General features: G+C 39.1%; 2 long non-coding RNA genes and 1 other non-coding gene across 6 annotated transcripts in view; 2 read left to right on the forward strand and 1 right to left on the reverse strand.

Annotated features, from left to right (window-relative positions):
• Positions 1-4: 4 nt before the first annotated feature.
• LOC120600583 (uncharacterized) lies at positions 5-23,685 on the forward strand. 4 transcript variants are annotated; one of them, XR_005652228.1, is made up of 5 exons: positions 5-184; positions 981-1,073; positions 1,332-1,503; positions 9,095-9,284; positions 23,552-23,685. It is a non-coding gene; the product is annotated as an uncharacterized LOC120600583 (long non-coding RNA). The 4 variants fall into 4 exon arrangements; XR_005652227.1 differs by having other exon boundaries at positions 6-184; positions 995-1,073; XR_005652226.1 differs by lacking the exon at positions 981-1,073 and having other exon boundaries at positions 10-184.
• Positions 22,748-22,866, forward strand: LOC120600592 (5S ribosomal RNA). The gene has a single exon (XR_005652237.1). It is a non-coding gene; the product is annotated as a 5S ribosomal RNA (ribosomal RNA).
• LOC120600582 (uncharacterized) overlaps positions 23,656-25,866 on the reverse strand; it is a 57,350-nt gene continuing 55,139 nt past the window's right edge. Inside the window, exons 7-8 of the long non-coding RNA XR_005652224.1 lie at positions 25,001-25,082; positions 23,656-23,786 (exon numbers count right to left, since the gene is read on the reverse strand). This is a non-coding gene — a long non-coding RNA (uncharacterized LOC120600582). The remainder of the gene's footprint in view (positions 23,787-25,000; positions 25,083-25,866) is intronic.

Genomic DNA, 25,866 nt, shown 5'->3' on the forward strand with positions numbered 1-25,866 from the left:
CGGGGCCTCTTTGGCTGTGACACCCGCCGCGGGCTGCCAGCGCCCGAGCCGAACCGCTGCTCTGAGACCTAAGATGGCGGCGCCGGCCGGCTGCGGGAGTCCCGCCGGCGCCCAGGGCGTGACGAGGCCGCCAGAGAAGAACCTGCTAAGCCAAGCTCAGAAACTGGCCAGTGCGTGTGTCGTGGTGAGCGCCGCACCTCACATCGGTGGGAAAGTGGCCGGCGGCGGCTCCGGGGTCGTGTGGCCGCCCGGTGGGGGGAGGGGCCGGCCTGCATTTCATTTTCCCCGCTCGCCTCGCGTTCGGATGCCGGAGAATCATTTCTGTCGCCTTAATCACCTAAGCACGACGAGTGGGGCAGATGGTGGCGGAAACTGGGCCTTAGGAGGGATGTGGGGTTGTTTTCCTCTCGTTTTTCCTTCTTGAAATGGGTTTGTATTGACACCATGCGGCCCCAAAATGAAAGCGTCTCTATCTCCCCAGAGGGCTTTCAGGAACTGCCTGACCTGTCGGGCCTACCCTAACTCATCTTCTTGCTGCCTTTCGCATGCAGACTTCGTAGTTTCCAGAAACTAATCAGTCTGTAGTATGCCTTACGGGCTAGACTAAATTTCTTTAATCCATCAACTTTTTATTTTGAGAAATATTTTTCAGGGACAAACCGTATTTTTTCTTTTTCGATTAGAGTCGACAGTATTATTTAAAACATTTTTTTTAGACCCTTTAGACCCTAAATGAGGACTTGGGAGCATATAATACTTAATATGTGTTCTAGAAGCATCTCAGAGGTACAGTGTATGTGTATATAGCTAATCTTTGTTAAATGCTTATGTGGTTAAAAGAAATTTTGGTTAAGAAGTGCCCACATCTCACTCATATATCGCTGGAGAGAGTATGACTTGCTGCAGCTTTTTGCAAAAGTAATCTGGCAATATTTGGGGAAATAAAAGATACAGGTATCACTTGACTAAACACCAAGTAGTCTGACTTTTGCAGATATATCCTATGGAGTTAAAAGTACCAGTATATTAAAACACATGAACAGGATGCCTTTCCAGCTTTGTTTTTGTGACAAGTAAGTGGGAACAACTTGTGTATCCATCAACACGAGAATGTTTGAATATATTGTAGGACATTTGTGTTATGATATATTTTGCAGCTGTGGAAAACAGATTCACCTCTTTACACATTTTTGATCTAGAGAATGCTATAATGGGTTGTTGCTATGTGATAAAAGGAAGTTGCACAATATCCCATCCAGTATCCTATGTTTTTGGTGCCGGTGGTGTGGATGATGAAAGAATGTAATATTAATTTTCTTTGTCTTTTTTAGGGGGGCCTTTCTGTATGTCTTATGAAATACTTAAGACATATAGACATACAAAGAACAAGACAACGAACCTCTGTTCTCACCAAGCAAACATAAAAAACAAAACATTACCAATATAATTGAAGTCCTCCGTGTACCCCTCCGTCATTGCATCTCTCTTCCCTCGTCCCCAGAGGTAACCATTATTTTAAACGATGATTACTTTTCCTATGCAGTTCTTAAACTTTCGTGACACGTACATTTTTTTTCTAGCATGGGTTATTTTTTTATAAATTTCGAAGAGAAATTTTAAAAAGAGAAGTCAGTTAAAAAGATTAATTTTTAAGTGCCATTAATCTGGATTACAGTAACAGGCCAATTGAAGTTTCTTATGAATTGAGGGTAAAATCTAATTAAAAAAAAAAAAACAAACCCCAAACAAGATAAGTCTTGGAAAGGAAGTAGAGAAACTGGACATTGCTGCTGGGATATAAAGTGATGCAGCCACTGTGGAAAATAATTTGGCGATTTCTCTATAAGTTAAACTCAGAATTACATACTTCCTTGCCAACATTTCTTATTTCGTTTTGGGTTTTTAAAAAAATTACAACCATCCTAATATGTTTGAAGCGGTATGTCATTGTGGTTTAGACTCGTGTTTCCTTAATGACTAATGATTTGGGGCATATTTTCATGTAAATTGGCCATTTGTGTATTTTCTTTCTAGAAATGTGTATTCAAGTCATTTGACCATTTAAAACAATTTGGGTGTTTGTCTTTTTGTTGCTTTTGAGTTGTCAGAATTCTTTATTCTGGATAGTGGACTATTATCATATATATGATTTGCAGACCTCTCCTCCCCCATTCTTTGAGTGTTTTTACACTTTCTGATAGTCCTGTGGTGCACGATTTTTCTTTTTAATTTGCAGTCCAATTTATCTGTTTTTTCTTTTGTTGCTTGTGCTTTTGGTATCAAATCTAAGAATTCTTTGCCAAATCCAAGGTAATGAAGACTTAGCCCTATGTTTTCCTCTTAAGTGTTCTATGGTCTTAGCTCTTATGTTTATGTCGTTGATCTATTTCGAGTTAGTTTTTGTGTATGATGTGAGGTCCACCCTTATTCTTTTACATGTTTATAGCTAGTTGTCCCAGCACCGTTTGTTGAAGAGACTTTATTTCCCACTGTATGGTCTTGACACCCTTTTTGAAATCAATTGGCCATAGATATATTGCTTTATTGCTGGTCTTTCAGATTTATGTCATTCGTCTCTGTGTCTATACTTATGCCGGTACCACACTGTTTTGATTACTGTAGATTGTCATAAATTTTAAAATTGAGAAATGTCAGTCCTCTGACTTCATTCTTTTTCAAGATTGTTTCGTCTATTCAGGGCCCCTTGCAGTTCCGTACGAATTTTAGGATCAGCCTGTCCATTTTGTTTTAAGTCATATATAAAAAAAAAGAGAGAGACAGAAAGAGAGGAGTTCTAAACCAAAAATACAGTAATACTGGCTTTTATGTTCACCTGTGTAGTAGTTACCTTTACTCGTGTTCTTTATTTCTTCATCTACGTTTAATTGAGAAAATACCCGGCTCTTTTTCAAAGCGGCTGCGCCATTTTGCAGCGTGCGAGGGCTCTAACTTGTCTGGTTCTCACCACTATTTATCTTTATTTGACTTTATGCAATTCTAGGGTTTCTAACGGGTGTGAAAGTGGTTATTTCATTGCGGGCCTCTTTTCCCACCGGGTTAGTCCCCCCATGTTGCTCTTTAGGGAAGTGCAGTTTGAATATGCCCCCAAGCGGTGGGAAAGAGGGTGGCTTTGTTAGGGCTCTGTTTCTCTGAGGTTCTCTCCATTCTAGGCTACTCGCTGTGAGCTCTAAGTTCATTGTTTTTCACAATGCCCCGGGGCATAAACTGCTCTGAAACTGACCGCCATCGAACTGCGAGTCTTTACAAGGAATAGTTTCCCAGGTTATTGTTGTTCGATGTTTGTTCTGGCCCCAGGAGGGCACCTCCCTGTTGCCTTTCTGCTTAGTTGTCCTGCTCACTAAGGGCCCCGCAGTTCAGCCTGAATTTTGCATCTTCTTCTAATTGTCTTTCACTGCGACCTTTCTCTCTGTTTCAGGACTCTGTGCGCTCTGGCAAATGAAGTCAGCCGGTCCGGGAAGCGCTCAGCAGCCGTCTGTTTTAGCATCTGCTTCTTCCGTCAAGCACCATCTCTGGTGGCGGGGTTGGGGACTGTGGCCAGAGGTCCTTGCGGTCCCCTTCTCCTTAGCACCAGGGGGAGGGGAGTCAGGGCCCAGTCCTCTCCGTGCGCCATGCCTAGTTCAAGTCTGCGTTCCATGGGGGGGGAGGGGCGAGGGGCTTAGGTGGCATAAGCACCCCTCCCTCTTGTCCAGGACTCGGCCCTTGCGGCAGCAGTGGAGGCTGGAGGAGAAATCCCGATGCCTGTTCCTCCTGGGAGGAAAGTCCTGTGAATGGGACCTGAGTGGGAGAGGGAGCCCTGTGTTCTTGGCCCGGGGAGTCTTGATGTGCAGGGGGTGAGCAGTCTTGGTTCAGATTCCACAGACTCACCTTTTACAGTGAATTTTTGAAGATGTTCTCGAAGAGATGTTTCTTCACTCCGTTTGTCCTTAAAACCGTTTCCAAAGGCTCTCAACGGTTGCATTTTTTTTCAATAGTTTTTATCAGTTTCAGTGGGGAGCAGATCGCTGGAGCTTCTCACGCTGTCATAAGTTGATCTCTTTACTGTAGAAAGATAGTCAAATAGAGATTTGTTGGTTGACAGTCCCCCCTCCCCCCGCCACCACTTTATTTTATTTTATTTATCGCCTCCAGCACCCGGTCTTCCCAGGGGGCCTCCCACCCGAGTACGCACCAGGCCCGACCCTGCTGAGCTTCCGAGATCCGCGTGGATCGCGCGCGTGCAGGGTGGCGTGGCCGCAGACTCCGCCACAGCTTTGCTACCTTCTAGCCTCCATGGTTTCTGATGATGAATTCCTTCTCTTGCTGTTAAGTAATTGTTTGTTTTGGGTTTCAACAGTTCGATTATGCTGCATCTCAGCGTGGCGCTCATTGAGTTTATGGAGGTTCATTGCATTTCTAAAGATATGTCCGCTGGCCATTGTTTCTTCAGATAGTCTCTGCCTCTTTCTCTCTCTCTCCTTTTCTTCTGGACCTCTCCTTTTGAATGTATGGTGTGCTTGCCGCCGGCTGCAGGTCTCTTAGGCTCTTTTCATTTTTCTTTTTTGGTTTCTACTCCTCAGACTCGGTAATCTTAGTTTACCCATCTTCGTGGTCATTTATTCTTCTACCTATTGAAATCTCATGCTGAACTCTAAAATTCAGTGAACTTTTCATTTCAGTTATTTTATCGTTCAGCTTCAGGATTTGCATTTGGTTCTTTTTTGCGATTTCTGTCTACTTATCGCTATTTTCTGTTTACTGATACACTATTATAGTTTCCTTTAGTTTTTGCGCATGGTTTCTTTAGCTCTTTGGCGTATTTATGAGTTGATTTTTCCAGTAAGTCTAATGTTTGGGCTTCCTCAGGGACTCGTTCTGTTCTTTTTTTTCTTTCTGTGAAGGGGCCATACTTGTTTCTTTACATGCCTAATAAATTTTCATTGAGAAGTAGGCATTTTGAATTTTATAATCTGATGGCTGTGGAAATTAGAGTGTTCCCTCTCCTCGCGGTTTGCCGCTGTCGCTTATGGTGAGCTGCAGTCATCCGTTCGTTTAATGACTTTTCTTTAAGTGACAAAATTTACAGCCCCTTTCTTCATCAAGCACTGTCCTGATTGTAGTAAGTTTCTGATTAGAGTCTAGGAAAAGTTCTGAAAAAGTTGATTCTGACAGCTTTCGGCAGCTCGATGGTTTCAGTGGCGGCGCGGGTCCCAGGCACTCCCCACCCTGCTGTTCTGGTGCTGTCCTCTGGCCCTGTACATCTGGGTACGTCGGGATTTCATTACAGTTCGGGTCACAGCATTTTTCTAATTTGCCAGTGATTTCTTCTTTGACTCGTGAATAATTCAGAAATGTATTTAATTTCCAGGTATTTGTGGAATTCCAAATTTTTCTTTTGCTTTTGCTTTTTGAAAACAATTCCATTGTCTAGGAGAACAAGCTCTATTTGATTTCAGCCGTGTTAAATCTCAGTTATTTTTTGGCCTAGCACAAAGCTTTTCAAACTATGGCTTGTGGGTCAGATCTGGCCCGAACTAAGAATAATTTTTACATTTATAAGTAGTTTCAAAAAATTCACAAGCAAAATAATATTTCTCAACTCATGAAAATCACATGAAGCTCAAATTTCATTGTTCACAAATAGTTTTACTGGCACACAACCATAAGTCTCTCTGTGGATGCTTTTTCATGCTATGACAGCAGAATTGAGCAGTTACAGCCGTGACCATGCGGCCTGCAAAGCCTAAAATATTTACTAGCTCTGTCTCTTAATGAAAGAGTTCCTTACCCGTATTTTAAACAAACATCACTTGTACCTGTATCTCTGTAAATTATGCTGTCACCACCCCCTCATCAACAATCATTGAGGAAAGATTTCATGCTATAGCTTTTCTCTTAAACATGGAGTAAAACTATTAAAATTATTCTTTCTGCATCTTAACCATTTTACCAAGTTCAAAGGCAGGAATAAAACTCCACTGAACAAAAATATTGCTGATGTATGAGAAAAATTAGTTATGTCAATAATTTTTTGTCTTGAACCTTTCTGCACCTTCCAGCCTAGTTTTTTTCAAGCTTAAATTTGCCAATAATAATATATATCGAACCGTTTTAACTTAAAGTAATCTATACTTACTAATGTACATGTAAGCGTTCTGCATAGTCATCCTATGTTTTAAAACCATTTTCCTCATTAATGTTACACAGACAATAATGTTATTTTATATCCCTCAAGATCTGCCATAGAGCTGTGGTTCCAAATACGTTTTTAGTATTGAATTTTTTTTTTCCTTTCGACACCTGTGCTTCTACCCTCAACTCCCACCGCGCCCCCCGCCCCAACAATTTGTTCTGTATCTGTGAGCTCGGTTTTTTGTTGTTTTATTTAGACTCCACACGTAAGATCATACAATATTTATTTGCCTTTCTCTGACTGTCTCACTTAACATAATGCCCTCTAGGTCCGTCCATGTTGTCGCAGATAGCAAGATTTCATTCTTTCTCATGGCTGAGTCATATCCTATTGTATACATATACCACGTATTGTTGATCCATTCATCCATTCGTGGACACTTAGTTGTTTCCGTTCCTTGGCCGTCGTAAATAATGCTGCAATGAACATGGGGGTGTTTTTCTTTGCTTTGGATGAACACTCAGAAGTGAAGTGCTGGGTCCTACGGCAGGTCTATTCTTAAATTTTTGAGGGCCCTCCGTAATGTTTTCCATAGCGGCTGTACCAGTTTGCAGTCCCGCCAGCAGTGTGTGAGGCTTCCTTTTTCTCCGCATCCTCTCCAACACTTGGTATTTCTTGTCTTACTGATAAGAGCCATTCTAACAGATGTGAGGTTATATCTGATTGTGGTTTTGATTTGCATTTCCCTAATGGCTAGTGATGTTGAGCATCTTCCATCTGCATATCTTCTTTGGAAAAATGTCTCTTGAGATCTGCCCATTTTTTAATTGGATTGTATAAACATTGTATGCCAATAATTTTTGACTGCCACTATGTTGGAAAAGAATGGGAAATTAACAAAACTTTTACATTGAAAAATGAATAAAGCGGGTTAAAAAAGAAGTCAGGCCAGTATAGATCTGGAAAATAGGAGGAGAAAAATCTACAAATCAAAGCTGACTCCAAAGTAACATGATAGAATTAATAATTTAAGACCTTTAAAAGTTATTATGAATGTAGAAGAAAGACCGAAAATGTTAAATTGAAGAACTAAAGATATAAAAAGATTTTAACTTCTGAGAATAAAAACTATAATTGATTTTTAAATTTTAAGTCGTTTAGTTTCCTGTTATCTTTTTATTAATTTCTAGTTTAATTATATTTGAAAGAATACTTTGTATAATTTCAATTTTTTAAATGTATGTTAGGCTTTGCTCTATGTGGATGTGACATATGTACTTATAAAGAATGTGGATTCTGCTGTTGTTGGGCGGAGTGGTGTTTAACCACCGAAAAGGTTTCCTTGGTTGATGATCTTGTTCAGTCTTCTATACCCTGGGTCATTTGTTTTATTTTGTCAGTTTTTGTTTCATGTATTTTGAAGCTCTGTTAGGTGCACATACGTATGATATTGCTGTGGCGTCTTGTTAAATTGACCCTTTTATCGTTAAGGAATTCCCCTCATCACTGGTCATTTTCTTTGCTCTGAAATCTGTTTTTGTCTTTAATGACTATAGAGAGTCCTGTTGTTTCGGTTGGCGTTTGCATGGTGTATATCTTCTCATTTCTTTAAATTTAGTTTGCCTATATCAATATACTTGAAGTCTGTTTCTTGTAGACAGAATATTGAGATGTCATGGGTTTAATGGGGTTTTTTTTTTTGGTCATTTTGACAATTTCTCTGAGTTTTGGTGCTTAATCCATTTACATTTAATATAAATATTGATATATTTAGATTTATGTTTACTACTTTTTTCTTTGTTTTGTTTTGTTTTTTTCTTGGTCTCTCTTTACACTCTCTTCTGCCTTTTGGGTTATTTGAACACTCTTTAGTTTTCCATTATGATATTATTGTTACCAGCACATTCTGTGTCTCCTTCCCTCCTACCACTGTCAAAGTAGCTGATTCTTTGTATCCTTAGTTGGAGAACTTCTGTTCAGTTAGACTTCAGGCGGTTCTCAGAGATGGTTGTTCTGTAACTAATTCTGCTGTGGTTGTGAGAGGTGAGCACAGCGTTTACCTACTCCGCCATCTTGACCCCTAACTTATGCGGTTTTGTTTAAATCATCTAAGAAGAAATGAGTAAAACATTTGTTTCTGTCATTTACATTTACCTATGTAATTAGCTTTTCTGCTCTTGTTCATTTTTTTCATATGGATTTGAGTTTAAGTCATTTTTTTTTAGCCTGAAGGAACTTTTTTTTTCTTTTAAAAAAGAAATAAATTCCCTTAGTACTTTTATTTGAGTCCGAATTTTTCCTCATTATCGTAAGATAGTTTTTCTGGATGTAAGATTCTTGGTCGTCACGTGTTTTTCTTTTAGCACTTTGGATGCACCATGCCCGCACTGCCTCTGGTGTCCATTGTTTATCTTGAGAAATAACCCGCAAAGTTTCTTGGGATCACTTGTATGTGATGTGTCGCTTTTCTCTTGCTGTTCTCATAATTTTTGTCTTTGCTGGAAAGAACAAAACATTAATAAAATAAAGAAGATCTATATAAATCGGGATAAATACTATATCCATGAAATCAGAAGATGCAGTAACATTTGTGATACTGTAATTTGTAAGATTTATATTTATAAGATATATATATATTTGTTCATCCAGATGCCCAGGATATACTTGTCTTATATATTTGGTCTCTGTCCACAATTCTTGGATCACAGCTCCTAGAACTCTTGGAATTTTCTAAGTGTTGAGAATAGAAAAAGGGGTCTTTTGTTATGTTAATATAATTTTTAGAAAGCGCCTAAGGATGGGGCATGGTTGCCAGGAGACCCGACCATGTGATTAGAGGGCTGGAACTCTTAGTCCTATCCCCAGCCTCTTGGGAGAGGAGAAGGGCTAGAGATTTAATCAGTCCCCAAAGGCCAATGATTTAATTAATCATCTCTCTCTTTTTTTTTTTTTTTTTTTTTAAAGAAATCTCCAGAAAATCGCTAGCGGGCAGGGTTTGGAGAGCTTCTGGGTTGGTGAACATGTGGAGATGTGGGCAGAGTGGTGCCTGGAGGGGGCCTGGCGGCTCCGTGCCCCTCCCCACGTACCTTGCCCTATGCGTCCCTTCCATCTGGCCGTTCCTGAGTTACAGCCTTTTATGATAAACAGTGACCCAGTAAGTAACACGTTTCCCTAAGTTATGTGAGCCGTTCTAGGAAATTAGTCAAACCCACGCAGGGGGTTTGGGGAACCTCTGATATATACCCAGTTGGTCAGAAGTACAGGGGACAACCTGGACTTTCGATTGCCATTCAGAGTGGGAGGGCTCATTGGAACCTCCAATCTTTGGCCAGCTGGTCAGAAGCACAGATAACTGGGACTTGTGTCCGGTGTATGAGGTGTGTGTGTATGTCGGGGACAGTCTTGTAGGACCGAACCCTTGAACCTTTGGAATCTGGTGCTCTTTCTGGTAGACAGTGTCAGAATTGAGTTGAATTCTCAGACACCAGGGTAGTGAGGGATCCCCCCACCACCACCACCTACAGTGGACTGGGTGTGAGAATCCAGTTTAATGTATAATCTCCCTAGTTTTATCTTGCCGACATAAGAAACACCAGTCCACACCAGTAGAGCATTTTTATGAGTTTATTTGAGCCAACCTGACAGTTAGGAAGCAAAATCTCAAGTGATTGAGAAAATGCTCTGGGGAATGGCCGTTTTGCAGCTTCTTTTTACATTAGAATCAAAGGAGGAGAAGTAAGGAGGGTCACACGAAACCCTTGGGTGGGAGATGAAGGAAGCCAGAGAAGGCAAATCGGGCAATCGCTGGGGCTGGATGAAAAGTAAAATGGGGAAACACATACTTCTGTTTCTTGGGTGGGTACAGGAGAGAGAACAATTAACATTCACAGCTCATAGAGATGGTATTCAGGGAACTAGATACCAGTGAGGGGTTCTGTGGTCTCCTGCTCTGGTGGGAGGTTGTACCCGGAGGGGTCTGGAAAAGGAGATTACTCTGGCATTCCAAAGGTCTGTTATCTTAGATGCACAAAGACAATAGACAGGCTCACTTTGACTGACCTTTGTCAAGGAAGCTACAGGCCCGGAATGTGGCTCCCTGCCAGGACTGGATTTAAGTTAGGAATTTTGATGTTCAGACCACCTTATGTGGCTACATTCAGTCTCTGCATCTGTGGGGCCCGCCATGCAGGCCGCCTCTGAGCTTGTCAGGTTTAGTATGTGGCCCCCCTTTTCAGTGTCACCCTAGTCAAAATCTTAGCAACCTCTTTTTGCGGATATTGCCAAACTCATTCTAAAATTTATGTAAAAACAAAGAAACTAGAATAACCTAGTTTTACTTCTGAAAATAGTAAAAGAAGTTTGAAAGCTCACACCACCTGATTTATACACTTACAGTAAGGATGGAGTAATCAGTACTATGTGGTTTTGGTGAAAGGAACAACAGTCAGTGGGAAGAGTCTGGGGGTAGACCCGCGCACATCTACTTAATCATCTCCACAGGGCTGGAAAAGGCCAATGTAGAAAAGATAATCTCTTTAACAAAAGTGCTGAAAAAGTTCGAGGACCACATATAAAGAACCTGTGAACTCATACCTTGCTCCTTATACAAATCTTAATTAAAATGAGTCACAGAGAAACTATGTGACATCTTGAAGGAAACAGGGGAAAACATGTGTTTTTGGAAACAGCACCAAAGGCACGATATTAATGCTAACTGAAAATTTTGTTTCTTAAGGGAGTATGGCATTTTTTGAAACAGACTTTATTTTTCAGCGCAGTTTTAGGTTCATAGCAAAATGGAGAGGATTTCCCATATGTTCCCCACCCCACACATACATTACCTGCCCCCTTATCAGCATCCCCCCGACAGTGGCTCATTCGTAACTTAGAACCTGCACTGACACGTCTTCGTCCAAAGTCCGTAGTTTACCTTAGGGTTTCTTGCTGTCCTACCTTCTGCAGGTTTGGACAAATGTATGATGACATGTGTCATTAAGATACCATGCAGAGTCTCTGCTCTAAAAGTCCTCCTTTCCACTTATTTATCTTCCTTCCCGCCAGCCTCTGGCAGCCACTGATATTTTTACTATCTCCATAATTGTGTCTGTTTGCATCTTAGTCGTGGTTGTTTTTGTTGACCTGTGTTCCCTGATTCTTCATTTATGTCGAAATTGCGCAAGGATTACAATATAGATACCTTGCAGTCACTAACAGTTTATAGAGTTTTAATGTTTTACCACTTCAAGCAAAATAGAAGCCTTTACATTCATATAGATCTGGGTTTTTGAAGATGCCTTGTGTTTTACATTTACGTAATTTGAAAGCCTACTAGTCTGTGTAAAGGTTTTCTTTTCAAGAGTCAACATATTTAAAAGAAGTTAAAGAGGAGGAAATAGTACCTTAAATTTATTCATTTACCAATTCTCTTGTTCTTCATATCTAAAGACACTGGCTTCCCCTGGTTTTCATTTACCTTCAGACTAAAGAAGGCTTTGACATTTCATCTCAAATCTGTTTGAGATGAATTCTCTTTGTTTTTCTTTATCTAAGAATGTGTTCATTTTGCCTTCATTCCCGAAGGGTATTTTTCTAGAGAAAGAGCTGTTAGATGATGGCTGTTTTTCTTTCATCACTTTAAAGATGTTTTGCTCCCATCTTTGCCCTCCATGGTTTCCGATGAAAAATTTGCAGTTATTTGAATCGTTTTCCTGGTATGAACGGTGTTATTTTTTTATAGCTGTTTTCCGTGTTTTTGTTTTTTAGCAGTTTGACCATGGGAGTTCTGAGTGTGGTTTTCTTTTGGTTTATCTTGTTTGGGTTTGCTGAGGGGGTTGAATATGCGGATTTGTCTTTTATCAGATTTGGGACCTTTTGGATTGGTATTCCTGCAGACATTTTTTCTGCACAATTTTTTTTTTTTTTAATCATTCTGGCACTCTGATGATGACTTGTATGCTAGACATTTCGGTATTGCCCTATAGGCTCTATTGGTTTCATTTCAGCCTTTTTTGTTTTTCTGTTGCTCAGATTAGCTAATTTCTCTTGATATCTTCGAGTACAGCCGCTCTCTTTTCCGGTCTCCATTCTGTACTGAGATCTCAAGTGAATTTTTAAATTGTAGATGCCGTAATTTTTAGTTAAGATTTTCAAATTGCTTCTTTTTAAGTGTTAATAGGGGTAAAATATACCATAAAATTGTTCACCGTATGTGCACAATTCATTTATTTTTAGTAAATTTGTATCGTGTGCTGCCTCACCACAATCAGACTTGGACATTTCAATATTTCCAGACAGTCCTTCAAGCCCATTTATCGTCGGCCCTGTTCCCATTATCAGTACCGGGATCCCACTGAGCTCTGTCTACGAATTAGCCTTTTCTGAGTATTTCGTGTAAATGAAACATGTAATATTTATTATATTGAATTTGGCCTCCTTCAGTTATTAAAATCTTTTTGAGGTTCATCCTGTGGTAGCAAATGTCACTATTTCCTTCCCTTTTTCGAGGTGAACATTACTCAGTTTTATAGGTACACATCATTTTTGTTTCTCCATCGAGCACGCAACAGACAGTGGGATTCTTTCCCTTTTGTGTTATCCGTCAATGCCGCTATGAACATTGATGTAAATGTCCTTGTAGGTTCCATTTGCTTATTGTTCATTCACATATATTTGGTGGGATATCATTTAAATCTTTTCTCCATTTCTAATTTTTTTCTCGTATCTGTTGAGGTAAGAAACATCCAAATCTGAAGAGAATTTTCATGAATTTCTTTGAGCCACTCTGACCACGGTTGCCTGGGATCAAAATCTCAAGGGATTGAGAAAATGCTCCGGAGAGTGGCAGTTTTGCAGCTTCTTTTGTCCATTAGAATCAAGGGAGGAGATGTGAGGGGGGTTACCAAGGTCACTGGTGGGGATTAGAGGAAAACAGAGGCATCTCTGGGATTAGGGAGGGGCAAGTACTTCTTTTCATGGGTGGGGCCGGGTGGGTTGGCAGGAGAGTTAACAATCAGCATTTGCTCATAGAGATGAGTATGTGGGGACCAGATAAGAAGTGGCTGGAGTGAGGACAAGACAGGAGGGGCGGGGAACAGGATGACCGGGAGGGGTTCTGAGGTCTCCACTCTGGTGCCCGGGCTGTCTGCCCGAGGGGTCTGCCGCGAAGGGGGCTGACTCTGGCATTCCAAGGGTTTGTTATCTTAGATGCTCAAAGACAACAGACAGGCTCCCTTAAGGTAAAGACTGACCTTCGTCAAGGAAGCTGCAGGCCCAGGATGCCACTTACCCGCCAGGACCTGCCTTAGTTAGGAATTTTTCTGTTCAGATCATCCCGTGGGGTTAATTTTGGTCTCTGAGTTTGTAGGGGCCGCCCCTGAGCTTTAGCATGTCAGGTTTAGCATGTGGCCCCTTTTGTCCACACATCATAGGAGGTCTATGTGTATGTATTTTGGACACAAGTTCTTTTTTAGAAATATAATCTACAAATATTTTTTTCCCACTACTTGGCCTGTCTTCATCTATTATAGTGTCCATCGAGCGTTAAGATGTTCAATTTTGATGTACTCCACTATGTCAGTTATTTCTGTATCTTATCTTTCATTGGTGCTATAATATCTTGATTGCTATAGCTTTAAAGCAAGTTTTAAAATATGGTAATGAAAGATCTACTGCTTTGTTGTTTTTTAAAATTGTTTCGGGTATTCTGCATCTCTTGCATTTAGGATCAACTTGCCATTTTCTACAAAAAAATTCTCTTGAGCTTTCGATATAGATTGCATTAACTTTATAGATCAGACTGGCAAGAGTTGTCTTCATAATACTATTGTGTCTTCTAACCCATGAACACAGTTTTTCACATATTTCTCGCCATTTATACATTTCCTTCAATTTCTCCAAGCAGTGTTTTGTAGTTTTTAATACATCTCTTTTGTTAAATTTATTCTTCAGTGTTTCATTCTTTTGCATGCTATTCAGAACAGAGTTCTCTTAATTTCATTTTTGGATAACTTATTGCTAATTACAGAAATACAGTGGATTTTTAGACTTTAATCTTGTGTCCTATTACTTACTAAACTTCTTTATTAGTTGTTTTATTAAGGATTCCTTGGGATTTTCTAAGTATAGGATCATATCACCTGTAAAAAAAGAACACTTTTACTTCTTCTTTTCTAATCTCATTTTCTTTCATTTTTTTTCCCCTTAATTACCACCTAGGACTCACATAATGTTGAGCAGAAGTGGGAGTGGCATACTTGTCTCCTTCCCTTCAGGCGAAAGCATTCACTCTGTGGCCATTAAGCATAATAGTAGCAATAAATTTTCCTAGATTAGGTTAAATCAGTTTCTTTTCATTCTTAGTTTTCTGAAATTTTTAAAGTCTTCAGTGGGCTTCGAATTTAGCGAAGTGCCATTTTTGTGTTCCTTGAGGGGATTGTATGGCTTTTCTTTTTAATTCAACGTATGAACTACATTGATTGGTTTTTGAGTTGTGAAGCAGGCCTGCATTTGTGGGATAAACCCTATTTCATGAAGATTCGTTACCTTATGTATATATCGTTAGATTAGATATGGTACAATTTTGTTAAGAATTGTTACATTTTCTTTCATGAAGGAGATTAGTTTGTAGTTTTCTCGTGATATCTTTGTGAAGTTTTGGTATCAGGGTGATTGTGGCCTAATTCATTAAAATGAATTGGAAAGTAATACCTGTTCAATTTTCTGAAATAGTGTTTGTAGAATCCATATTATTTCATTCTTATGTTTGGTAGAATTCACCAGCGAATCCTTGGCCTAAGGTTTTCTTTTTTGGTAGAATTTAAACCTTAAATTAAATGTCTTTCATTGACATAGGGACATTCAGGTTATACATATGTGTGAATTTTTTCGTTTCATTTCAGTCATAAAATTCACTTATTTGTTTTGTATCTATGTAACCTCTGGTGATGTCACCTTTCTCATTTGTGATAGTCTCGCTTTCTCTATTTGTTTCCTGATTAGCCTGGCTAGAGGTTTATCAATTTTATTGATCTTAAAGATCCACATTTGACAAAGGTGCCAAGGGCATTGAATGGGGGAAAGGACAGTGTTTTCACAAGTGATGCCTGGAGAACTGGATATTCACATGTAAGAGTGAAATTATACCCTTAACTTCGACCTTATACATAGATTAACTCAAAATGGATCAATGACCTAAAATTATAAGGTGAAATTCTAAAACTCTTAGAATAAAACACTGCACAAAATCCTAACGAAATTGAATTTGGTGGTGATTTCATGAATGATACCAAATGTACAAATGAAAAAAAACAAATGAAAAAATAAATTGGACTTCATGAAAATTAAGAAATTTTGTGCGTCACGGGATACTATGAAAGACAACCTCAAAAATGAGAATATTTTCAAAACATGAGTATTTTCAAAACATATTAAGAGAGGAGAGGAGGCATCTGAAAAATGCAAAGGCAAGGGCCTGTAGAAATGACTGACTCAGCAGGTTATAGATTAACCACACCCTATAGATCTCTAAATGGCCTTCTGGAAACTCTTACAACATCTACAAGACAAACAAGCTGTAAATAGATATAGGACCAGTGGTCTGGGAATTCCTTCCCCCTTGCAGCCCCCACCTGGAACTCCCCCTCCCCATCCTGAGTCATGAGGTGCACGAAGAACCTCAGACAAAGGACTCACGGACTCATGTGCCCCTTGCATGGGCACTACAGAGGCATATAAACTGTAAGAAATCTAAGCGGGAGGAGCCCGTGCTCTTGTGCTGTTGAGCCCCACGTGCTCCGCTGGCTAATAAACTCTCCTTCCTCTAACAAAGTCGTCTGAGCGTCCAGTTTCTTCAGTGGGTGTCGCTTCCTGCAACAGTATATCTGATGACAGATTGATATTCGGAATTTGTAAGTACTACCTAAAACTCAACACAGAGAAACAAAGCAATTCCAAACTGGGCAAAAGACTTAAGTACACATTTCTCCAAAGAAGATATACAAATTGTCACTCAACATTATCAGTCATTAGGGAAATGTAAATTAAAACCACAGGGAGACGCCCTTTCACCCAAGGATACCCATAACTAAAAATAAAATAAGCGTTGGCCAGGACATGCAGAGTTTGGAACCCTCGTGCGTTGATGGTGAGAATGTGAAAAGGTGCAGTTGCTGCGTAAAACAGTTCGGCAGTTTCTCAAAATATTCAACATACAATGGCCATAAAACACAATTCCACTACTGGGGGTATATCCAAAAGAGTTAAAAACGAGGACCTCATCCTTAATCTGTACAACATTCATAGCAACATTATTTACCATGTCCAAAAGGTGGAAACAACCCACAATGGAACATCATTCAGTTGTAAAAGTGAAGTTTTGATATGTGATATAACGTGGGTGAGCCTTGAAAACATTATACGTAGTGAAATAAGCCAGACCCCAATGACAAATAATGTATCCTTCGCTTTTATGACATACCTAAAATAGGTAAATTCATAGAGACAGAGTAGAATAGAGGTTACCAGAGGCTGGGGGTTGGGGAGGGAAGGGCAGGCAAGTCTTTGTTTAAGGAGTCTGGAGATTTTCTTAGGATTAAGAAAACATTTCAGATACTGATTTTGTGTCGATGTTTACAGAACACTGTGAATGTATTTAATACCATTGAATTGTATACTTAAGAAATTGTTAAAATAACAAAAATTATGTATATTTTACCACAAAAAAATGAAGGGGAATTTAAGGAATTTCAGAAATGGAGAGAATTTGTTACTAGTAGATCTGCCCTTCAGAAACTGCTGAAGGGGGTTCTTTAGGCTACAATTAAAGGATACTAGACAGTAATCCAACTCCATATGAATAAATAGAGAACAGCGGGAAAGGTAACTGAATATTTAAATTTAAAAGCTGGTACTTTATTTTTGGCTTTTAACTCCTTTCCCCCCTGTATGAATTAAAAAAAAAAACAGTTGGAAAAAGCAATAATTACAAATCTTTGTTAACGGGAACACAAAGATGTATTCTGAGGCAATAATAGCGTACAGATTGGGAGGGGAATGGCGATAGTGAACTCCATGTGCCCATCATACAGGGATGAGAAAGGAAAGCCTGTTATCAGAAACAGACTCAGATGCAGAAGCATCTTCATGTAGTGTCAGATGGGAGCGTGGTGGGGGGCTGGGTGGAAAAGGGCAAGGGATTAAGAAGTAAGAATTGGTGGTTACAAAATAGGGGGAGGTGGAGTACAGCACAGGGAATATGGTCAGTAATGTAATGACTGTGTACGGTGCCAGGTGGGGACACTAGTCAGGGCGTCACTTCTTACATAAACGTCACACCACTATGCTCTACACCTGAAACTAACATAACATGATACTGAATGTCAACTGTCACTGAAAAATAAAAACAGAGATAAAAGAACCTCCCCCGCCCCCCATAGACTTTCTCATTCAAATAGGGAGAAAATGTGAGGCCAAAGGAATAAGTAGAAAGTTTGAAAGGCAGACAGGAGCATTGTAGAAGGTCCTTCATGAGGACCCAGCCCATTCCTCCCCAGGACTAACTGCGGGGCTCCTGATTCCTCCCTCTGAATCATCCTTTTTATCAGGATCGTCCTTTTATACCACAGATAGCCTGCAGTTTCCACTGTAGTTTTTGTAGCCTACTCTCTGCTAGTAAGTGATGGAGGTCCAAAGTCCTTTTTATCTTGTAGTGTTTCTGTCTGTTGAAAGCTGGTGATACATCTGGAAATATAATCATTCTTTTAAAATAGTATTTGGTCTGCTAGGAATAAACACCACACCTTGAAGTCTCTTTGAATTAAGTCCTTCTTTAAGCTGGTCTTCCTGGAAATATAATCATTCTTTTAAAATAGTATTTGGTCTGCTAGGAATAAACACCACACCTTGAAGTCTCTTTGAATTAAGTCCTTCTTTAAGCTGGTCTTCCTCTCAGAGGGTCATACAATCAAATTTATGTTTCTTATTAGCCCTGTTGTTTGTTTGATGAAGAAACTCTCCTGGGCACACCCTTAAATTCTTTACAGTGCCTTTTGTCCAACTTGATTTTCTGAGATGCAGCCTCTTATCTTTCTGATGCCTTAACAAAGGGTTTAGAACCCTACCCTCAGCCTCAGCCCTACTTGACCGGAGGCCCCGCCTCTAGTCTTTACTTGGAAGACCTTTCTTTAAAGTGGTTTGCCTTCAGGGGAGACAGAAACTTTCGAACCCATTAGCTAAATTCCTTCATGATTAATACTTCTCTTTCCAGTTTCTCTCCTCTCTCATTTCACTATAAGCTTCAAGAAACCAGGTAGCAGCTTTAAGGCTTCGCTCATTTTCTTCTTTCCTTGTTATTTTAGGCAGCAACATGTATGTGTTTTTTTTATCAGATACATGATTTGCAATGATTTCTCCCAATCTGTAGCTTGACATTTCCTTTAGTGTTTTTTTCCAAAGTTGTATTTAGGTATAGTTAACATAGAATAAACTGCATATGTATGCATTTATTTACTTAAATTAGTTTCAGGTATACAATATATTGGTTAGACGTCTATATAGTTCATAAAATGATTCCCCCAATCGCTCCCCTCCCTCCCTGGCCCTCCGCCCAGCCATCCATATATACTGCTGACTGCGTTCCTGTGCCGTGCTCCCCATCCCTGCGACCACTATCAACTACTGATTTGGACTTCTTTAACCCTTCACCCCATTCTCCCAGCCCCCACCAATCCCTCCCTCTGTCACCAAATTGTCCACTATATTTGTGAGTCTGTTTTTGATTAGTTCTTTTTGTTCCTTAGATTCCACATGAGTGAATCATATGGTGTTTATCTTTCTCTGTCTGACTTATTCACTCAGCATAATAACCTCTAGGTCCATATATTTTTTATTTTTACATTGTTAATTGTCCTAAAAGTTCTCATCTTATTTCTATTTTTAATAAAATATTTCAGGCATATAGTAAAGGCCTGCCTTCCTCCCTCCCTCCATCCCTCCCTTTTATTTTTCTTTCATTCCCCGCCCCACCCCACCCACCCCGCCCTTTGGCCACCATCCCTTTCTTCTCTATATCTGTGGATCTGTTTCTGTTTTGCTTTCTTTATTCATTTACTTCTTTTAAGATTCCATACATAATTGAGATTATATGGTATTTGTTTTTCTCTGACTTATTTCACTTAGCATAATACCCTCTGGGGTCATCTACATTGCAAATGGCAAGATTTCTATTTTTTTTTAAATTAATATAATTTTTACTTTTTAGTTATAGTCGTCGTACAATACTATATTAGTTTCGGGTGTACAGCATAGTGATTACACATCCATATAACTCGCAAAGTAATCACCCCAATAAATCTAGTGCCCCCGACTCCGTACGTAGTTATTACAATATAATCGGCTGTATTCCTTACACTACTTTCTGTCCTCCATGACTGTTTGTGCTTCTTAATCCCTTCCCCGTTTTCACCGCCCCCCCCAACCCCCCTCTCATATGGTTACCCTCAAAACGTCCTCTGTATCTACGAATTTGTTTCTGCTTTTTAAAAATTTTGTTCTTTGGATTCCACGTGAAGTGAATCCAAAGAACAAAATTCGTCTTCTTCCGTCTGGCTTACTCCACTCAGCACAGTGCCCTCTAGGTCCATTGTGAAATACCTCTTTCTGTCCATTACTTTTAGTGTGTGTGGGCCTTTTAATCTGCAGTGAGTCTTGTAGGCAGCCTGTGGAAGGGTCTTGTTTTCTTATCCATTTAGCCACCCATGGAGCATTTAATCCATTTACATTTAAAGTACTTGTTGATAGATATATAGTTATTGCCATTCTTTATTCATATTTTTGACACATATTTTTTTTCCTCTTAAAGAAGTCCTTCCAACATTTCCTGTAAAACTGGCTTGGTGGCGATGGACTGCTTTAGCTTTTACTTGTCTGGAAAGCTCTTTGTCCTTCCATTCTAAATGATACCTTTGCAGAGTAGAGTCATCTTTGTTATAGGTCCTGGCTTTTCATTACTTTGACTATTTTGTGCCTTTTGGAATCTTCTGGCCTGCAGAGTGTCTGTCGAGAAATCGGTTGCCAGTCTCGCTGGAGCTCCCTTGTAGTTAACTATTTGCTTTTTTCTCTTGCTGCTTTTAAGATTCTCTCTTTGAATTTAACCTTTGGCATTTTAATGATGATGTGTCTTGGTGTGGGCCTGTTTGGGTTCATCTTGTTTGGGACTCTCTGAGCTTCTTGGGCGTGTATGTCTACTTCCTTCACCAGGGTAGGAAAGTTTTCCATCATTATTTCTTCAAATAGGTGTTCAATCCCTTGCTCTCTCTCCTCCTTCTGGTGCCCCTATGGTGGGAATGTTGTTGCGCTTGATGTTGTCCCAGAGGCCCCTTAAACTGTCTCATTGTTTCGGATTCTTTTTTCTTGTTGCTGTTCTGATTGAGTGTCCTCTGCTACCCCATCCTGTGTCACTGATTCGATCCTCCATTTCATCCACTCTGTTAATTCCCTCTACTGTACTCTTCATCTCGGATATTGTATTCTTCATTTCTGACTGGCTCCCTAGTATGCAGATATTGCTGCAGTGAACATAGGGGCGCATACATCTTTTTGAAAGAGTGTTTTGGATTTCTTCAGATACATATCCAGAAGTGGAATTGCTGAGTCATAAGGTGGTTCCGTTTTTAATTTTTGAGGACCCTCCAGACTGTTTCCATACTGGCTGCACCAATTTGCAGTCCCACCAACAGCGCGCGAAGGTTCACTTTTCTCTACATACACACTAACACTTGTTACTTGTCGATTTATTGATGATAGCCATTCTGACTGATGTGAAGTGGTATCTCACTGTGGTTTTAGTTTGCTTTTCTCTGATGTTTAGTGACATTGAGCATCTTTTCATGTCAACCATTTGCATGTCCTCTTTGGAGAAATGTCTATTCAGATCCTCTGCCCATTTTTTAATTGGACTCTTTTTTTTTGGTGTTATGAGAGTTCTTTATATGTGTGTATTGGATTACAAGCCTTTATTGGATATATCATTTGCAAATATCTTTTCCCATTCAGTAGGTTGCCTTTTCATTTTGTTGATGGTTTTCTTTACTGTGCAAAAACTTTTTAGTCTGTAGTTCCATTTGTTTATTTTTTCTTTTGTTTCCCTTGCGTAAGGAGATATATTTAAAAACATATTGCTAAGAATGATGTTAATGGCTTTACTGCCTATGTTTTCTTCTGGGAGTTTTATTGTCTTTGGTCTAACATTTTAGTCTTTAATCCATTTCGAGGGTTTTTTTATATATATATGGTGTAAGAAAGTGGTCTAGTTTCATTTTTTTGCATGTATCTGTCCAGTTCTGGCAACACCACTTATTGAAGAGACTGTCTTTACCCCATTCTATATCCTTCTCTCCTTTGTCGTAGATGAATTGATAATATAAGCAAGGATTTATTTCTAGGTTCTCTATTCCATTGATCTATATATGTATTATCATGCAGATACCATACTGTTGTGATTATTGTTACTTGTAGGATACTATGATATCAGGGAGTGTAATACCTCCCACTTTGTTCTTTCTCAAGATTTCTTTGAATATTTGGGGTCTTTTGTGATTCTGAGAGTATTGCTATTGGTATTTTAATAGGTATTGCCTGAATGTGTATGTTAGTTTAGATAGTAAGGATGTTTTAACGATGTTAATCCTTCCAATCCATGGGCAAGGTATGTACTTTCACATATTATACTGTTCAGTTTCTTTCTTCAGTGCCTTATAGTTTTCAGAATGCAAGACTTCACACCTTCGGTTCAGTTTATTCCTAGATATTTTATATTTTCTGATGTAGTTGTGAATGGGATTGTTTTCTTAATTTCTTCTGTTCGTTCGTTATCGGTATATAGAAATTCAGCAGGTTTCTGTATATTGATTGTGTATCCTACAACTTCACTGAAGTCATTTATTCTAATAGGTTTTTGGTGGAGTTTTTTAGTGTTTTCTATATTGAGTATCATATCATCTGCAAATAATAAGAATTTTACATTTTCCTTTATGATTTGGATGCCTTTCATTTGTCTTGTCTGATTGCCATTGCTAGGACTTAACAATATTGTGTCGAATGGAAGTGGTAGCAGTGGGCATCCTTGTCTTGTTCCTGATGATGTTAGAGGAAAAGCTTTAGCTTTTCAACACTGAGTATGGTGTTGATGTGGATTTGTCATATATGGCCTTTATCGTGTTGAGGTATGTTCCTTCTATACCGACTCTATTGGGATTTTTTTAATTATAAAAAGCCATTGAATTTTGTCAAATGTTTTCTCTGCATCTATTGAGATGATTTTACGGTTTTTATTTTTTATTTTGTTAATGTCATGTATCACGTGAATTGGTTTATAGATATGGAACTTAATTGACATAGAAGAAAGTTAATATGTTTAAAGTGTACAATTTGATGTGTTTTTACATATGCGAAACTGTCATATTCAAGATGATGAGCATCATTATCATCAGGAGAAGTGTCCTCATGTCCATTTGTAATGTCTTCCTGCCACCCCTCAACAACACCCCCATGTATCCAGTAGTAACCACTGAGCTGTGTTTTGTTCAGTACATAATAGTTTGCATTTTTAAAATTATGAAAGTGGTCTGCGGCCACGCCACCCTGAACAAGCCCGATCCCATCTGATCTCGGCAGCTAAGCAGGGTCGGGCCTGGTTAGTACTTGGATGGGAGACCACCTAGGAAGACCAGGTGCTGTAGGCGTAAAAAATAAAAAATAAGGAATTGTAAGCTGACAAGGTCCTTGCCGTCTGTGAGGTCAACCAAGGGTTGGCTCGCCTAAAAAAAAAAAAAAATTAAAATTATGAAAATGGAATAGTATAAAATATAGTAGTCATTTTTCTTTTGGCTTTAGTTATCCACATTTTTGGGAGATTTGTATCGATATGGATGTAACTGTTAGGTTTGTTGAATAAGAAGAAAGACCAGCCTTTGGTTATCCACATTTTGGGGAGATTTTGTATCGATATGGATGTAACTGTTAGGTTTGTTGGAATAAAGAAGAAAGACCAGCCTTGAAAATTCCCAGGGCAGATCAGATCAAACCAGTTTAGACTTACAAACAAAGCTTCGTTTAGCTTATCGTTCAAGACTAACTTGATCTGGGTCGTTTCTCGCTCGTACCTGTGGAAATCATGAGCAGAGCTTGAGCTGTTTCCCAAGGTCGATGCAGGGAAACCAGTGGAAGTTCTGATTAGAACCAGCTTCCGGGAAGAGGAAACAGAAGGAGCAGTTCCGTCCGTTACGCCCCCCGAGTTTCACGCCGTGTTTCCGTCCCGGTGCCCCCAGTTTGGAAGCTGTGTGCTCGGCGCGTGCACAATAAAACTTTACTGATTACTCCTTTGGTGACTTACTGGTTCTATTTCTGTCGTTTGTGAACATTTGACAGTTAATGGTGTCAGAAATGGAATCCAGCGAAGACCCATCCAGTGACCGTGAGACCCGGGAGCGACCAGATGTTGCTGAGCACAAAGCTTACCCTTTGGGCCGACCCCGGAGTGTGCGTGGCAGTCTCTCAGGATCCGATCTCTGCTCTCTGCCTGCCGAGCTCTCCAGCTTTATGGTGTCCACTTGATTTCAGTTCTGCTTTTGTTTATTAGAGCTTCTGGGTAAGTCACCCTATTCTGTTCAAAAGGAATGAAAATACGTCATTCCCTGTGTCTTGGAAAACAGACCCATCGCAGTTAGGATGAATCGGGGAATCTGAAGGCCAGTACGGGTTCCACCTGGTTTTTGGACAAGACCATGTGTCTCTGTGGTAAAATTACTGAACTTTAGAATCAGAGTGGCCATTTTGAGGAACTTTTATCTTAATAAGTCCGCTTTGAGGGGCAAACCTCTCAGAGACAGTGATATGCGGAAGCTTCTAAATGACAAAGTGCCTGAAGAAACAGCTCTAAAAGGATCCTTACAGCATGCAAATAAAAAAACCTTTAGTAAAAGACTGGTCATTTGAGCAGGTCATTTGACCTAATCTGTCTGCCAGAAAAACACGATTTGGATCCAGCTATTCCTTTGAGTTTTGTACCTGAGACATGGCTAAAATTTTTAAAGCAAAACTATAAGATCTCTATTTGTCTGACTGTATGTCTGTGTATATATATGTTATAGGTATGTGAGATTTTTCTACCTCTGAATCGTATTGCCAAAATTAAATTGTAAAGAGCTGTATTTCATTGACTTAAGAAAATCAGGTATACTCTTAATAATATAGAAACTAAGCCAAATGTTTCTTAAGTTTACATGATCTGGGATAATCTTTAATAAATAAAAGGTAGTTTCAGTTTTGTGGTTTAATAAAAGCAGGCACATCATCAAAATTTGTCAGCAAAGAAAAGATAATGATTCACTGTTTAATGTCTAATCCAAACATAATTGTTAAAAAATAAGCAATTTAAATAAATAAATGAGATCAGAGTTCATACTAAGTTACACTAAATAATGAATATTTATTGAATATCTAGACAATTCCCAAATAAAATAAACTTTACATGCTAAGTATAAGTTTAAGTTATCTTCTTTTGGCTTTTTAATTTATTACAGAGAAACAGAACATATTTTGATCTGTTGATAAACATGCTTTCTGCCACATTGAAAAATTATCGAAGAATATACTTCTAAAAAATTTGAAGTGTATTTATAAGTTTATCTACTACAAGATGCTAATATGTGATAGGCAATTCGCAATTGCCTGCTTCCCAATTTTCACTTGAAAGCAAAGATTACAAAAGCTCAATATGGACAGGCAGAGTTTCTCAGTAGAAAAATACAAGTAATAAAAAACAACCACAGAGGGATTTTAGAACTTAAAATTACACTAAGCAAATAAATTACTCACATGATGTCTCAGTAGCAGAACTGAGATGAGAGAGTCAAAACAATCAGCGAAATTGAAGAAAGACCAACAGCAGTTATTCAGCCTGAAGAACAGAGAGAGAAACATTGGGAAAAAAAGTGAAGAGAGATTCAGGGACCTGTGGAACAACGCTTTTAATTCTAAAATTTGTGTCATCGGAGTCCAGAAGGAGAGTCGAAATGGGGTGGTGCATAAAAAATATTTTAAAAATAATTACTAAAAGCTTAACAAGGTTATCGAAAGACCTGAATACAGATTCACAAAGCATAGGATACTCGAAACAGAATAAGCTTTAAAAAAAAAAAACAAACCCAAAACCCATCCATACATATAATTAAACTGATGAAAACCAAAGATCAAATCTTGAAATAAGATAGTGAAAAATGATGTGTTACACATAGCAAAACTTTGAAAAACTGGATTCCCTTATCAGAGACCATGGAAACCAGAAGACCGTAGAAGAACATTTTTGCAGTGCTTAAAAAAAAAGAAAAGTCAGGCAGGAATTTTATTTCCGGCAAAAACATCCTTTAGGGAGGAAAGTAAATAAAGATTTTTTAACAATAACTGTTTAATTTGTCAGCAATAGTTGGCATACAATATTTGTTTTATTTGCAGATGTACAGCATAGTGATTAGACATTTATATGATTTATGAAGTGATCACCCCAATAAACCTAGTAGCCACCTGGCACCGTACATGGTTATTACAGTGTTATCGACTGTATTCCCTATGCTGTACTTTACGTCCCCGTGACTATTTCGTAGCTGCCAGTTCCTACTTCTTAATCCCTTCTTTTCACCCACTCCCCACCCCCCTCCTATCTAGTAATCCTTAAAATGTTCTCT

This window comes from Pteropus medius, unplaced genomic scaffold (assembly GCF_902729225.1).
Source record: "Pteropus medius unplaced genomic scaffold, Ma_sr-lr_union100, whole genome shotgun sequence".
Classification (NCBI taxonomy): domain Eukaryota; kingdom Metazoa; phylum Chordata; class Mammalia; order Chiroptera; family Pteropodidae; genus Pteropus; species Pteropus medius.